We start from the raw sequence: 16,949 nt of genomic DNA on the forward strand, positions 1-16,949 counted from the left end.
GACTGACTTCAACTCCATGAAGCAAAAAGCAAATATTGTTTTTCCCCATAATGAAAACTTTTTAAAAAGAATTAGATACCAGGTGCATCTTTTTTTGCATTGTCTCTTCTTCTCCATCTCCTTCAAACTGGCAAAAATCCAGTGACTGTTTGGCTGTTTCATGTATGAAATGTTTCACTTCATTGCAATACCAAGGCTGCAATCCTTCTTTCAAACTGTGAGTATTAATATGTATTTCATCCTCTGGCTTTCCTGAGCCGAAGCAAATGAACTGTGGCCTCATCGAAATGATACGGTCTCTTGACCCTTTGTGCAGTTTAAAATGATGTAACCTGAACCATTTTAATCTGAAGGCTGGAACAAGTCAAAAGCTGTAATGAGTTCAGGACACTTCAAGACATTAGACGAGCTATCTTGCCATAAAAGATGCATCTTTTGCATATAGAAGCTGTAATATCATAAATCTGAGTGACACAGACATAAAAAATCTGCCCACTATTAGATTTTTTTCTACCTCATCCTAGTGATGACTTCAGAGACCAGATCTTACACAAGAGACATAATAATTGATAGCAAAAGCCACACCAGAGTTAAATGCCTCTGTCAATGTGTCAAACAGAATAAACATGATTGGGAGGGTTTAAACCTGTGCAATTTCCAAAGTGGCAGACTATTAAAAGCTTGGGGGAAATGCTACCTTTCAGTGAGCTGAGTTTCTTACAGCTTTTGAGAATATGCTTGTCCCTCCAGCCCACTTTGAGATGCCACTTCTGAAAATAACCTTCAGATCTGTTGCGAGTTCCTTCCCATTTCCATTGTGATCACCTCCGGATATCTCAGAGACAAACTTTGACTCCGCCGAGGTCAGTGAAAAATTAATACAAGGAAACTTCATATGTTAGGTTGGGTTTTTTTAAGATCTCTAAACACTTTTTAAAATGGGAGGAGTTCAGTCTTACTAGTGGGAAATCTTAAGGATAATGATCCCAGTCTGGAAAGCAATTAAAAAGCCACAAAAACTCTGTCCCAAGTGTCAAATCCAAAGGATCATCCTATCTTTTTTAATAATTTAAGGAACAGCTTCTGTTCATATTATGCAGTGGTGAGTTAGTTCTCTGTTCTCATCTTGAGAACTAGCAATCTAATGGCAAAGGAAAAAAAGGCAAATTAAACAAGGCAGAATGAATTCAGATGCAAAGCATCCAGCAGAGCTGAACCTAAAAAGCTTGAATTAAATAATTAGAATACCAAGGAAAAAAAAAACCTCCAGAGAGCAAAGGGTGTTCTTGGTCACTGATTGCTATTTAAATTGGTTTGGCCTCTAACGATTTAGAGATGGTCAAAATGCATAAATTTCCCCAAGCTTTATGTGCTTGGCCCTGATGACTGAAGAAGGGAAAAAGTCCAATTTACATAGTACATTTTTATATACAGTTAAGCCTTTAAGTGGATTAATACAGTTTGGTACTTTTAAAGATATAGTTTTTTATTAAATGACAGAATTCAAGTTAAAAATAAAACAGAAACAACATAAGCACACACTGATTAGAAACATACAATACCTATTTACTTAGGTTAAGGTAAAAGAATTATTATAGTCAGATAATCAAAATGTCTGCAAAGGAAAAGCTTTCAAATTTCACCAAATTATGTATCAAATAATTTTGAGACTCTCATGATACTGTTGAAATCCTTGAAGACTGGTGTATGCTGAAAAAGCTTTCCAGCTTGGAACTCCAGCTAAAATCCATCTGATAACTATCAGCTCACTTTCCAAATGCAATGCCATTCAAGCTCTTCATTTTAATTCTCTACCCTAATATTTTTACGCTAAATGATGGAAAAAAGTTTTGTGGTATGGTTTGACATCATAATGAAAGAGAGAAAAAAAACATGACCTGTCTTCAAACTCACAAAATTAAATCCGATCATGCAAATTCAAAGCTTTTGCCCATAGAGAAAGTGTATATTAACAAGTAAATTATACCTGGACTGGACTGGAGAGAGTAAGTTTGTGAGGAGATTTTTTTTTGTTATATCTGGTTAAACCAGAAAGAATATTTATTACTTACTTATAATTTGATTTAATATGCTTGTGATGAAATGAAAAATAAAATAAGTTGAACTGGATTGGGTTTTGTTTTTTCTTTTTACATGAAAAATAGTGATTTCATTTCAAAAATCTCAAAGATAACCTTTTAAAAAATATTATTTAAAATTTAAAAAGTAAATGTTTCAGTTACATGATGTTAAAATGAAAGTTATTTTATCTTGTTGAAAAATTATATTACTCTAGCAATAAGCAACTTAACTAATGAGACAAAAATTTAGAAGATGTGACCCAAAGCAACATTTTGCAAAAATTTTCAATTTTAAAAAATGCAACTGAAGGTCTTAGACTACATTGGTAAGCATTACATTTGGCTACCCTGTCAGCAGATCAAAATTGCCATGGAATCCTTTTGTATATGAACGGCTGTGTAAATGCAAATTGCACTGGAAAATGTTTCATCAATGACTGAATGTGAATCTTCAAAACACAGGGAAAGAAATCTCAGAAAAAGAAGCCATGCACAAAAAATGCAAACCATGAGTTGTAGAAGGATCAAGGGCTTCCCCATTCCCAAGAATTTGACTTGACGAACTGGCTCAGGGCACATACAGTGTCCTACTCTTTTTAAACAATTAAACATCATATCCACATAGAAACAGCAATATTCTAGAATTGGACTTAGTGATCACTTTAGCTGATAATACCTCAATGGGCCCTTTGAAACACAGTCATGTAACTAAGCTATTAATCAAGATAATGAGTAGGGGTACAAAGCCAGTGATTAACAGTATTTTAGAGGACCCAGTAGCAGGGATTCCAGTCTTACTGTAGGTGCTTGTCTAGCAAGATTAAAATCAGGCCTAGGTCACTGTTGCCTGCAGAGCACGGCTGGTAATGGCCTTCAGGAAATCAGTGCAAGGGATCTGCCTTGGCATCTCTGGTACCAGCATCCATGCTCCAGCTGTTTCCAGCTGTGCTCAGTGTGCACACAGTCAGGCTCTAACTTAGGACACCAAGCCCTGTTTCTTAGCTTGCATTTGGAAGGAGTTTGCAAAGGGTTAGCCAAATGCTAGTCAGGTGGTGTCAGCTTTGGTTACATAAGTTGCTGTGAAAATCTGGGAATCCCTGAAAAAGCCAGGAAACTGCATTGTGGGTGTTGCTTCAAAGGGCTGGGATGGACAGTGTCCTAGATTCTTTTTCCCAACAGCCTCTAAATTTATCTCCATTGTTCTTTTTTTTCTTGGTTTTTTTTTTCAGCTTAGTACTAAACTTGGATGACAGCCAGCAAGGAACAACAATATCTTGACAGAGAACCTCATGCATCCCACACGGGTCATCTACATTGTCTGGGATCCGTGTGCATCGGAGATTACAACAGTAGAAAACAAAAGAATTACGCAACACAAAGGTCTTGATGAGAGTAAACAAGAGAAACGTGACTTACTGCTGAAGCACTTTCCTGCCTGTAGTTGAAGCAGAGGGATAAGAGGAGGTCCACCCTTCAAATCTTCCCAGACAGTAACATACAAATGCAACAAATAAGCAATGGGAGTCTCATGTACTGTTGTCCGGTGTTTCTGTTTAGTCAGTACTTTCCTTAGAGCAGAGATAAAGGACCAAATTGTGTGCAATTTCATACAAAAACATGCTTTTTTTAAAGCTGGTAACATTGATAAAGTCTTAGGTAAATTAAAAACATGCGACTGAAGTCAAACTTGATTTATTCCAAAGGCAAATCAACCATACCCGTGAGAGAGTTTGACCGAGAGCAAGACTGTGGGACTGTTCTGAAAGAGGTTTTTTGACCTCACATCAAATGGCATAGCAGTGTAGCTAACCAATGTAGCTCAGAGCCCTTGGCACAACTGCCCCTCTAAGCACCTGCTCTGTGAATGGTTAAGCTTGCCAAGGCTCAGCAGGTTCCCCAGCCACAGCAACATGTGCCCAAGGCACCATTGCCATCACTTTTAACCCTCCCTTGGGCTCTGAATATGTCGGCAGTGGACCATCCCTTCTTTGAAGGAAGGAGATTGCAAAACTGGGAGTATTAAACTGGAGATTAAATTAATTTATTTTTTTCTCCTGCAACTCCCTGGCAACAGCACATTGCTTCAGTAGGCACAAGTACATCTGCTCCATATGGAAAGGAGAGACCCAGTCAGAAACTGGCTGAGGGTGGGGTTCAATATATTAAAAAATTGATGAGGAGCTTTTACCATCAAGAAGTGCTTGGAAGGATGCTGTCTGTTGGCCTAAGATGTTGGGGAGCCTCAAGGCACATCAAATACTGCATTTTTCTCGTCTGTCCTTTTGCATGTACTGACTATTTGGTAGAGTCAGTCTTCAGTCTCTGGCCCTGTTTTGGGGAAAGCTTGTGCCTGTGTATGAGCTGTGTTTTGACAAATACCTGAGGGCATTGCAAGCTGAAAGCAATCAGAGGTAGCTCAAGAATAAGATTTAAGCAGAATTTAGGTATACATGACAAAGATTTATTATTCTGAATAGACTTTTTCAGATCCTGACTAATCCTGGAGCTACCTAGACTCCTTTGGTAAATCCATGGATTTTTGTGGTAGCCCAGAATGCACAGAGGTATCTCTGCCCACGCAGTACTAAGTCAACAAATACATTTCTCTTAGCTAAACCAGATCAGTATACAAATAACAGATACTTCTCCACCTATTTTGACATCATGATCCAATAAGCATTCTCAGAGCACACCTAGCATCCCCAGTCAGCATTAGGACCCACACCAAGTGTGCAGCTTCCTGTTAATACAAAATGTAATGAATGTAATAATGTTCAGTCAGGATGTAGAAAAGAGATCAGATGAATTATTGAACCAATGCAAACCCACAACTATCATGTCCCCCAGAGAATGCTATAACCACTAGGATACAGATTATTCAAAATATGTGTAATCTCAAATCAATGCTTTTGAAGCAGTGTCATTGTGCACCATAGTTAATTGTAGCAGATCAAAAGTGGTTATTTCACTTTACTTGGCACTTTTGAGGCTGCATTTGCACTTTCCAGCTGGAGGCACCTCTCTGCAAGAAAGGTTTTGAAAGACTGGAGCAAGTCCAGAGGATAGCTGGCAAGATGAGTATGTGGCATATGAGGAGAAGCCAAAAGAACTGGGTTTGTTCATCCTTAGGAGAAGAAGGTGAAGGGGAAATCTTACTGCTCTCTGCAGCTGCCAAATATAAAGATGCAGAGAAAACAGAGCCATGCTCTTGCCAGAGGAAGAGTACTGAAGGTCTCATGCACAGATGACATGAGAAATGATGGTCACATGTTAGAAAAGAGGAAATGCTCCTTAGACATAGAGGGGGAAAATGTACCATGGAGATGACTGGGCGCCTGAGCAGGCTGCCTAGAAAGGCTGTGGAATCACTGCCTTTGGAGATACTAAGAAGTTTACTGGCCAAGTATCCCAGCAACCTGACCTAACTGAGCCTGCTTTGTGAAGGGGGATGGGAGAGGATGACCTCAGGAATCTCTTGGTTTGCATGAGAAGATCTGAATTATGTTCTCTAGAACCAAATGTCAACTTACATGCCTGAATATATACACAAGCACATAGGGAGATACTGATGCTCTGTTAAAAACTGCAGTGCCAAACGAGCCACGCCTTCTTAAAATGCCATGTGTTCCTGTCTCCCAGACAGAAATTGAGTTCTGGGCTGCAAACTGCAGATGAAGAGGAGCATTGCTAGAAATGGTAAATGAGAAAAACGTAAGTAGGATTCCATACATATCCCCAGCCTTCCAACTGGTTAGACAGGCAGAATTACACCTGTTTTCTAACCCAGGTAGCTTCCTCCCTCTATTCCAAGATGACTATTTTTCTCCATTCTTTGGTACAAGAAGCCTGTGTACCTCCTTCCCTCTCAAGTCTTGGGATGCCTTAATTGAACTGTTCCCTATTACTCCTTAGATTTCCTGCAAATCTACCAATAGTCTTGAAAATTTTCTGACTTCTGTGAACTGAATTCATAAGCTTTCACTTGTTATATGGTTGATTTCAAATAAGTGTTTTAACCTCTGGATTTTCAAGTTAGTAGATGCTACAGTACTTAAAATATCAAAGTGAACACTGCCTCATTCAGAGATAATTTGATCTTTATACATATCTGCCTTACTTGATAACTTCTCTTACAGTCCACCCACAAGTGTGCATTATCTGTTATCTCCTGCTTTACAATGTGTTTTCTTGAGAAACTATGAAAGAGAAAACTAATTTCTAGTTCTGTGCTTTATTTTAAGGACCTCAATACATGAGGTCTTTCTTTCAGCCACAGGCCCCAGGTGCTATAGTTGCATGATATTATTTAATTTTAAACATTGAAATTATTATAGGCTTTGTAAAAAAGAGAAAGGTGTAATTACCAAATTAAGCAGGAAGATGGTATGGTCAGTGAGGACAGAAGTGTAAGGAAATAGCTTCAAGAAAGGGAGAACTCTTTTTATATCTTACTAAACATAGGCATCAACATTTCAATTTCTTATATGCTTATATAAATAAAATAGACTTCACCTATGCAAAAACCTGAAAATTATCTCAGCATGAAAACAATATTTTGTGCATGCAAATCTCTTGTAAATCATTTTGAAAAAGAATTTAACTTTTGCTCCATGCAATTAATTATTGGAATAATGCTTCTCTTACCATTCTTACAATTTTCACTGAGTATGGAGGTTCTGAACTATATATCCCTCATGAATGAGTACTGAATTGACACTAGTGATCTAAGGAAGCAGAGGTAGATGTCTAAGAGATTTCATGCAGGCAGGAAATGCTGACATGTTACAGAACAAAATAAATTTCCCACTGTGATACGTAGGTTGGAGTTTATTTCCAAACTATAGCAGAAGTCTCCATCTTAATGTCGCTAATCATATTAGCTAAATATCACAGCAAGTAAAATGAGTTTTCAATAACACTGCTGAGTAATTTTCCAGCTAGTTTCATGCTTGGGATAATCTTATTTTTTTCTTTGTAAGTTTTGCATGGATATACTGGGGCAATTATCTTCAGGCATTTGGAAACTTAGCTAGCACAGCAGCTTGCCAGTCTGCCTTAGTGTGACCCACTGTGGTGTTTATGTTCTGCATGCCAGTTGTTATTAGCTCACATGTGCGTGGAATACCATTTTCCTCTTTATTGGTTTAACATAATAGTATGCCATGGGGAGTGTTTTACAGAGGGGACAGGATCTGAATATAGAGGTCTTTCTTCAAAGCAGGTATTCATTATCCATACACAGGAAATTTTATTCATTACTCCCATATTTTATTTTTAATCATGAACACGAAAACAGATAATATGGACAAGCTTAAAGATTAACAGATTATGGAGAAAATAATTGGAATTATCTTCTGAGCAATCACAGTTTGCTCACTTTTGTATAAACATATTCCAAATCTCAGGCACTTATACAGTAAAGGACAAATTAAGATTGTTCACCATAGGAGAGGACAAATTTCACAGTGATTTTCTCAGTAAAATCAATGAGTAAGGCACACATTGCTCAGTGTCCTCCTCTAACACTGTGACTACATCCCACCCAGAGATCAGGTAGACTTAAATGTCTCTTCACTTTCCTAACATAAAGCTGCCCCCAGCCTCTCCCTTCATTTGGGCACACTGAGTCAGGTCAGAGAACCATGCAGGTTTAAAAAAAAAAAAACTAGAAGAAAACCCTCAGAAAAGGTATTTTTCCTTTGTCCTAGTCTAGTGTATTGCCTCACAAATAATTGTGGCAGAGCAACACAGAGAACAATATATGGAAGGAATAAAAAGACAGGGACAGTAACGTAAGGAATGTTTAAATCCTCAAAACTGCATAATAATGTGTAGGGAAACAGAACCCAAAAATAAAGAAAAGAGATAGGTGTCTTGTCCACAGATTTGCCCAGAAATTGAAATTTTCATTAGAAAGAGAGAAAAAATCCTAATATGAGTGAGGAAATGGAAGCCAAACCTCAGACCATACTCATAGTTTATATACTCAGATAGATGGAACCCTTTTAATTTTAAGCCACATTTACCTAATGATCTAATATGAGATTCCAAATCCCAAAATCCAAATTTCCAACAGATATAGTTCTTTTCTGCTTTAGCTGAATTTGAATAAATTAATTTTTATTTTTATTTTTTATATATACTTTCTATATACTGGGTAGTCCATCTGGCAAAAAGACATACCTCCTAACTGTGGGGAAAACTTGAGTCAGTGTTTCTGCCTTATTAGATGTCATAGGATCAGCCTGTCAGCTGTAAGTAACATCATTTGTAAGTCTCTTGATCTCTAAAGAAAGTTATAAACAATTACTAGGAAGGTTTTGATTTGCCTTGCTTTTTTTTCCCCTCCCTCCAATTTTGCCATTCACAACACAGTTGTGCAAAGTTCTCTGATGTTTGTCTGAGTTCATGAACCATCACTTATCTTCACTGAGAGCATTAAGTAGACTCTCCTTGGCTGCTATTTTCAAGAACCATGTGAGAAATCTGTATCTTTCATGCACCTACCTCTCTGTCTGATTTGGAATTTGGCCAGCAGTTTCCAAAGTTATTAAGAAGAGAAAAATGAGAGAGAACAGAATGACAGGCTGCAGAGTGACGGCATCTTCACTTCTTTTGGAAACCAGACAAAAACAGATGCTTGAATACCCTAAATGACAAACTTAAGTGGAAGGCAGCTTCTGTGGACTTCCGGTCTAAACGGAAACCAGATGTTTTGGTGTTATTTTCTCTGGTGCTTCAGAGAAAAGTTGTTTTGCTAATAAGTTGCTTCCTCCATCATGGCCTGAGACATTTTCTGCCAATATTCAAGTGCACTGAAGGCTGGATAGGGGGAGCAGCCAACAAACCCTTCTCCAGAATCTTAGACACTCATTATATGAACACATTTTCTTCTTACAGATAAGAATAGCCAAATTCTCAGCTTGCCTAAATCACCACAGAACCATTTAGAAGCATCACACCAACTTAAACCAATTTGAGAGTCTTCATGTGCAACACCAGATGATTTTCCAGATACATCAGGTTTGATAGTTATGCTGGTAAAAGTGTGGAAGTCACGTCTCCTTTGAATGTTGATATTAAAATAAAGAAATTAATCTTAATTCTCCAGCCTAGTGAGTTGTGCCTACACACAATGAGGTGGCAATCCCCAAAGAATGTTGGGAAGGTACTGCTGAATTAAGGCTTGTAAAAGGCCTAAATAAAGAAATAAAAAGCAACAATTATGTGATGTTTCAAAAGAAGTACTAGCTAGTTTTATTTTAAATAAATAAATAAATAAATGAAATCTAGGAAAATAGGTATCCCATCAGACTCTCTTTTTAAGAGAAGAAAAAAATAATATTGAGGAGGATAAACATCTATTAATTCAACAGATTTCTATTATATGTCGAAGGTGGCTTGCTCTAATTTGGGGTTAACACACTCCAGCTCAGAAAAGATCAATGCAAGAGCTTAATTTTACACACTGAAAATTATCAAAATATATTTTCACCATGAAGAAATTAGTCTCCAGAGGTTTATACATGCATGACACCTGATAGGTTACAGTCATGAGACAAATCCAGGTGTGTAAAAGTTGAGTTAAGACCTCTGTTGCAGGAAAAGAACTGTAACTGTTAAAACTGAGGACAAAAGTATTTTTGAATACAGGTCTTAATGTCAGTTCCAATGTTGATAGAAGCAATCATAATTCCTTACTCTAATGTGATAGGCCATATCAATGGGGTTTTTTCTGCCATTATTCTTTTATTTGTCTAGGTCAAACATCTCTATGAAATACATACAAAGACCGGGGGGTTTATGTATTGTCTTTGTTTTGGGATGGGGTGTTTCTTCACTCATTAAAAATATTTCCTTTATTAAGAAGCAATAGGCAAACTGAAAGGAGATAATAACACAAATTATATGGAACTATAAACTTGTGTGAAATGTCTACCAAGTTATTCAGGCTACTGGGATGAGAGAACAAAATACATTTAGCAGGATATGACAATATTTAACAAGCAAGAGAAGAATTTATTCAAGCAAAGGTAATAACAGATGCAAAAAAAAAAATCATATTACTTTTGAATTTTTTTTATTTTTATTTATAAGTAAGTTCATTTCATGTTTTTCAACAGATTATTTACAAGGATCACCACAGATATGTATAAGCACAGTGAAAAACAAACACAAGATGAATCCATTCTACTTTAGGAAACGCAAGGTTCTTCCAGGAATGTGGTGTTTTTTTTAATTTATTCTTCAATGATAACAGTCTTTTGACATATTTGCTATGTGCTGAAGAATATCACACTTGGATTTCCTGCTTCAGTACACAAGAGGCATTGATATTCCTATGATAAGTATTCTAAAATGCCTTATTAATATGCTAGGTCTACTGGTTTCTCAAGTCTCAACACAGAAATTGAGACATTAATTTTCTTTTCATAAGGAAAGAATTTTCATAATAGCCCCTTCATAAAAATCAACCTATCCAATTTTTAAGGATCTTTCTTATGACTTTATAGTTCATGTCAAGCTGGCACTTAGCTTGTTGACATGCTTATTTCTTGATTTAGGACTTAGCAGTATAAACAAGCTTGTAGCCTGGAATTTTTTTGCATCCTTCAGGGGAGTCATGGGAAAAAACTGCACATGGAGGCTGCTTTTTATGACCATGTGCTCTCAGTCTGAGTCAGCTGTGTTTGCTTTTAAAAAAATTGAGTCAATGTGATGGCCTATCTTGTAGTGACACTGTGCAGCTGCACACAGGCTAAGCCCATATTACTGTTAAAATGCAGTTTGACAAGTGCTATGAACAGACCATTAAATGGGGAAATGGCAATACTTAAACTAAAGAAACATTTCCTCTCCTTATGCTTTAGTGACCAAATTAAGCAGCCTGTAAAGGGTTTTCCTATATATGTACCCTCCTTATGTATTGTTCAAATTTGGGTGGTTTTTTTTTTTTAAGTAAAATTAGCATTTCAGTAGCAAAAATGTCAAAATAATAGGAAACTATACTGTACAGGGGTCATAAAAAAGTTTCAGTCTTTTAAAACTCCTACAAAATTTTAGATTATCACAGTCTCAGAAAGACCAGAAAAATGTTACTGAAAAATGTTTTTTGACAAGGAGAAATAGACCTGTCTGTGGCAACATCCAAGATCAGACCTAGAAGTAATGGGTCTATTTAAAATTGAATGTGGAAAGCACAAGTACGGTAGGACAGGGAAGACAGACAAGGAGAAGTATCACTCTAAATTTGATTAAATGCATACCTATTACATCATGCCTCCTCTACTAGCTGTCACTGGAGACACTACTCAGGGCAGAAAACTTGTTCTGCCTGTATTAGATCTATATGGATAAATGCACCTGTCCCAGAGAATGATTGTTCACCTTTGAGCAGGTGCTGCAGCTCTTTTCACATACATTACTTGGCTGTTCCCATCTAGAGGAAAATGGCCTCACTCATACTGCATACCATTTCCTGTTTGAATCCCCTCTGCCCCATGCTGGTGGCCCTAGAACACAATATTTTTTGGTATGTTGCGTTTTATTCCAGTTCAAGGAGTTTGAACAATTGTTCAAATAATGCTTCTGTACACCAGAACAGTAGTTATATGTCACTTGCTAAGGAAGTTGTTGCAGGCATTACAGGGGTGTTTCAGAGTGAAAATCTTGCCAGGAACATCCAAAAAAACAAATTTATTGAAATCTTTTCCAATAATATTTTTCCAATAATGAGGGACCTACTAATTGAACTATCCCCCAACCTATAGCAAGTTTTTATCGGATGGAGAGCTACAAGCATACTTCAAAAGAAAGCCAGGAAGTCAAAAATACTTCCAATCTGTAAGACTTCAGCGCATTTCACTGTGTTCAGTTCCTTACATGAATGGACAAATCAATTATATTGAAGCTGTGAAAAGTAACAAGAGTATTTGAGATGGTGTCCCAAACACACAACTGCAATCAGGACTCTACCTCTGTTCCTTTACCTCCACCCACATGGTCTTTGTTTGGTTCATGCCTGAATGAAAGACAGAGCAGCATCTAGATTAAAATAACTTCTAAAGGATGTGAATGAGTGCCCTGGTCAAACATTCAAAACTTAGGATATCAGATAGTGGCAAGAAGACAAATAACCTCAGACCATTCCTTCAAAAGCTTGTCAGAGCAAGTCATAGGGAAGGCATGGATATCTGTAACTATAAGCACAATACCAATAGACAGATTTGATATCACTATGTAGTGCAAATGGGCTGAACATGGACAGCAGTATTCCGTGTGAGGTTGTACAAAGAAACCACAAATGTAAATATTAAACTTCGCCCAGACGGGCCCATCACTGGTACAGGCAAGTTATTACTGCTCCAAATACTATTTACCAATGTCTAACTACAGTAACCAAATGTTTGGTTTGAACATGTATTTTAAAGGTTGCCTTAGCTCAGCTATTCCAGTAGACCTATTCTGAACAAAACAGCAGCCTAGACAAAACCTACAGCTGGGAATTTTTAGGGAGGGATTTCATGTATCTGAACAAAGGATTGAGGCTGAAGACCTGACTAGTTTTGCTGGTGTGTGACTGCAATTTAAGTGATTCATATAGTTCTGTTAAATTGCACTATTCAGGTAAGGTTTAATTCTTTACTGGAAACCTCTGTTTACACCAATTTGTTAAGCATAAAATAATGACAGTTATTTTTCAGAAATATTTTTTCAAGGTGTGGACTGACTAAATTAGTGGGAAAATATTGGAATTAAAAAACCAACGCAAAAACCCAACGCAAAAACCCACAACTCACAACAAAATGGGGGTGGGGGGAAGGAGATTATGTGTGATTGAAGTTTAGAAGTACATAAATCACTTCAGAAATACAATTTGCAAATTCATTGTGCAAAGTAATTAATCAAAGCATGGCTGAGTTACAGTACTTGAGAGACTTTGATCTGACAACTGGAAGAAATATAAAGAAACTACTGCGTATCAAGCTACAGTGTTAGGATGTAAAGTGTTTCTCCATGCTAGTCACAAGTTTAATTACTTCTTCTTTTTTCTGCTGACAGATCCAAATTAAAATAAATGGGCCACATCGAGACAAATTTCAGATGCATGGAGTGCTTAAGAATATATTGTTCCCATAATACAGAAATACCATGGAATTTATTAATAAAGCTGTTCTTTTCTTTTTTTTTTTTTTTTTCTTTTAATTTCACTGGGAATTGTATTGGGAAAATAAAATGGAATATAACAAGTGCTTAACATTTTCCATTTAGCATGCTTAATTTAGAGGTTTTAAGGGGTTGTTCTTTTTTTTTTTTTACAAAAGCATATGTGTCTACTCAGATTTATAGCTGTCTATAACAAGAAAAATAGTTATAGTAAAAAAACACAGACAGTAGTCACATATTAACTGAACAGCCTTGATACAGTCATTCCTTACTCTCAATATAAAGAATTTCAGTTCAAGTAATACATAGTGATTAGTTTGCAAATCTGAATTGCTGAAAGTGATTTGAGGTGCTTCTAAAATAACTAAAGGCATTTTAGAGTGACTAATTGCAAGAATAAAAATGCAAATATAAAATATTTATTGGAAAAATATCTGTAAATCTGTGCATCAAATTTAAAGGTTTAGGAAGTGAATGGCACCCTTGCTAAAGGAAATTTTTAAATCAGTATGTTCTGCTGCCACAAAACCTGTGAAACATAGATGGGGCTAGTCTGTCCTAGTGGAACTCACATCAATAAACATGCAGTCAGAAACCAGTCAGGATCAACACACCCAAGGTCAAGTTTTCTAGTCATCTGCCTCAAATACAAAAACCACGAAGTTGAAAAGAGCTGTCATTGCTGCATCACCTGCGTTCTGGCTTTTAAAACCATAGAAGTTTATTTCCTAGTCTGTATCAAATATTTCAGATGATTATGTAGTGTCCAAAAGAAGCAGACAACATGTAGAAGCATTCTCCTTCTTATCCTAGTCCTGGCAGATGGGAAGAGGTCTTGAACAGCTCTTTAATCTCAAGGCCGGTGATCTCACTCTTTCCCTTTTCACTTTCTTATCCTCCCAAAGCTACCTTCCAAAATATTTCTTCCCCAACTTCACAGTCTCCTACTTTCTTTTCACAGTTTTCTGCCCCAAGTTATCTGTAGCCTCTACATAGCAGTCAGTCAATAAAATCCATAATTGCTTACATTAATGAAGAAGTAGGGAAAAAATTCTCCTTTTTTTTTCTATTTGAGTGGCCCAAATGTAGATGTTTCATTGGCTACTCTGCTATTACACAGCCGTAATTCCTCAGCATATGCTACACACAATGGCAGTGAAGAAGGTTCATTCTCCTGTCCCTGCTGACTAGATTGCATTGAGTGATTATGCAATCTTGCAGCAGAGGCTTCCAGAAACACTACTCGATGTGTATGAGCCACAGTGCCTGTGGGTAGGCTGGAGTTGTAGGTAAAAGGTGAACTATGTAAGAGGAGAGTAGCGTTTAATGTATTAGCACTTCCTCTGGGAAACATAAGTAAAAGACAGGCAAATCAGAAGATGTGAACACCTTGTCTCTGTGTGATTCACTAGTGAAATTATCCTTAAATAAGGTGGTTTTAAAGTAAATCCTTCACTCTTAAGAGTCTGAGGCTTTAAGGTCCCCCGCATCTGGGATCCACTGACATCTTCGGATTTTATTTACTTCACAGCATTGAAGGAGCCAGAAATTCACATGGACTGTCAAGCCTGAAGTATCAGTCCTAAAGCAAAAACAGAATGAATAATCTTTTATTCTGCAGACAAAACCAAACCACAACCTTAAAGCAATGGAATAATTTAATTGCAGCTGTAGACACAATGTGCTCTGCAAGCTCCAGCCGCACTGTATCCTTCCTGAGGCCCTGCTTCCTTCCAGACATCAGAGCTGGATCACAGGCACCCAGTCCCAGCGTTCAGAGTACTCAGGTCTGCTGAGTTCTCATGTCGCTAAAGCTTTGTCTTGCAATCCACCTATTCCCTCAGCTTTGCAAAGGGTGCCTCAGTCTCTTTCCAGGTTTTGAAAGATGGTACAGCAGAGGTGAACAGGAAAAGCAGTGCCAGTTTGGAAATTTGAAAATAAAAAAAATGAAACCCAAACTAAAACAAAATCAAAACCCCTTTTGACTATTTCTTTGCTCCACATCAATCCATACAAGCAAGAGAGGTTACGGAAGGCCCAGAAATGGGATATACTCTTGTTCACAAAAGTGAACAAAATTTCTTTAAAATGTGTGTATATGCCTAAAATCCTAAGACATAAGTAATAATTATCGTTTTCAAGATTTCATTGTCTTCCTCAGAAGTTCACTGAAGGAAAAAAAAATCATGCAAAAAAAAAAAAAAAAAAAAAAAGGTTGTCTTTTCACTTAGAATGAGGAAGTGATTCAGTCGTTTCCTAGAACTTTCTTAAGGTAAAAAGGGTTGCAAGGACATTTGAATAACAACAGACAATCCATAACATGTCACTAACCTTAGTTATATATCTTGGAAATTCATTCTTAGGCACTTTTTTCAGCATCTTACACAGCAAGGAAGATGTTGTGATTGTAGCCTCCTTCCTCCTGCCTTAATTCCATATTATTCTTTCAATAAATGTGTTTATTGTGAGATTTGATTCGGAAAACAAAGGTGGAGGTAGGGTGTTGAGGAGTAGGAAAGCAGTGAAAAGCAGGCAGAATGGGAATCTTTGTGGATAAGAGTAAAAGGTAAAGGGACACAAGAAAGTAAAATATAAAAGGGAAGGAAGCAGAAATTATGAAATGTCATTATCAAATGGCAGAGAATTTTTTTTATAACGACCCAACTTTTAGTTTTAAAGGACTATGTCTAAATGTTGTATTAACCATTCAGAGCTTTATCCTATCTGTATAAATAAAACTGTCATGAGCACTCTGTCCTTAGGCACTCTAGAAGCTCTGTAGCCACTGTTTTTTTATATTGTTGATGTTTCTTTCTGAGACTAGGAGATGCAATATTCTACTCCATTGGATTGAGCACTTTGAATTTTTATAAATTCTTATGTTCTCTTACCACAAGTAACACAAGTGTTTCATATGTCTGCAGATATTTAATCTTGATTTTTCTTCTATTAGCATTCAGACAGTGTAACCCTTACTTCTTACACAAAAGTGAACAATGTTCAACAAAATGAGCATCTGTTTCTTTCATCCCTTCACTTTATCAGCAGGTTATTTGCAGAATCTTCTATTCGCTCACCTATTTTGCTTGAAGGAGATGAAAAAATTACTGATATGATTGCCATGAATTCTTCTCCTTTAGCAACCTTTGAGGTACATTGAAGTTATTTTCTCTGAAGTATCCAGTAAAATCAAGTCTTTATAGAAGATGCACACCAAGATCCATTTTTCTCCACTGAATTAAGAGTCTATATAGCATCAATATAAATGCTCATGAAAAATATTTTGTGTATTTTTTAAATAAAGTCAGCAAAGACCATCTTAGGCAGCTGTGGATATAATTAATTTCTTTCTTTTGTTTTCAGAATTGAACAGTTTTCCACAAAATATGTGTCATCTATATCACTACCTTCATCTCAGAAGATATCATTCCATTTCTATATAGTGGATATGGTAACAACGGCAAATTTCTGGCAGCATGGATTATATCCCTTTTGGTGTCCTTTCTCTCACAGCCACAACTTGCTTCTCTTCCATACTCTCTGAATACTTTTTCATGGGATTCCATGGCTCTCTTTCTTGAATATGACTTGGAGAATTTTTTTGAATCTGATTGTCTAAGAAATAAGGTTTTGTAGTTTTTTGTTTGTTTATTTGTGTCTGTGGGTTTTCTGGTTTGGTTTTGTTTGGGAGTTTTCCTGCAT

This window comes from Zosterops lateralis (assembly GCF_965231275.1).
Source record: "Zosterops lateralis genome assembly, chromosome: 2".
NCBI classification, from domain to species: domain Eukaryota; kingdom Metazoa; phylum Chordata; class Aves; order Passeriformes; family Zosteropidae; genus Zosterops; species Zosterops lateralis.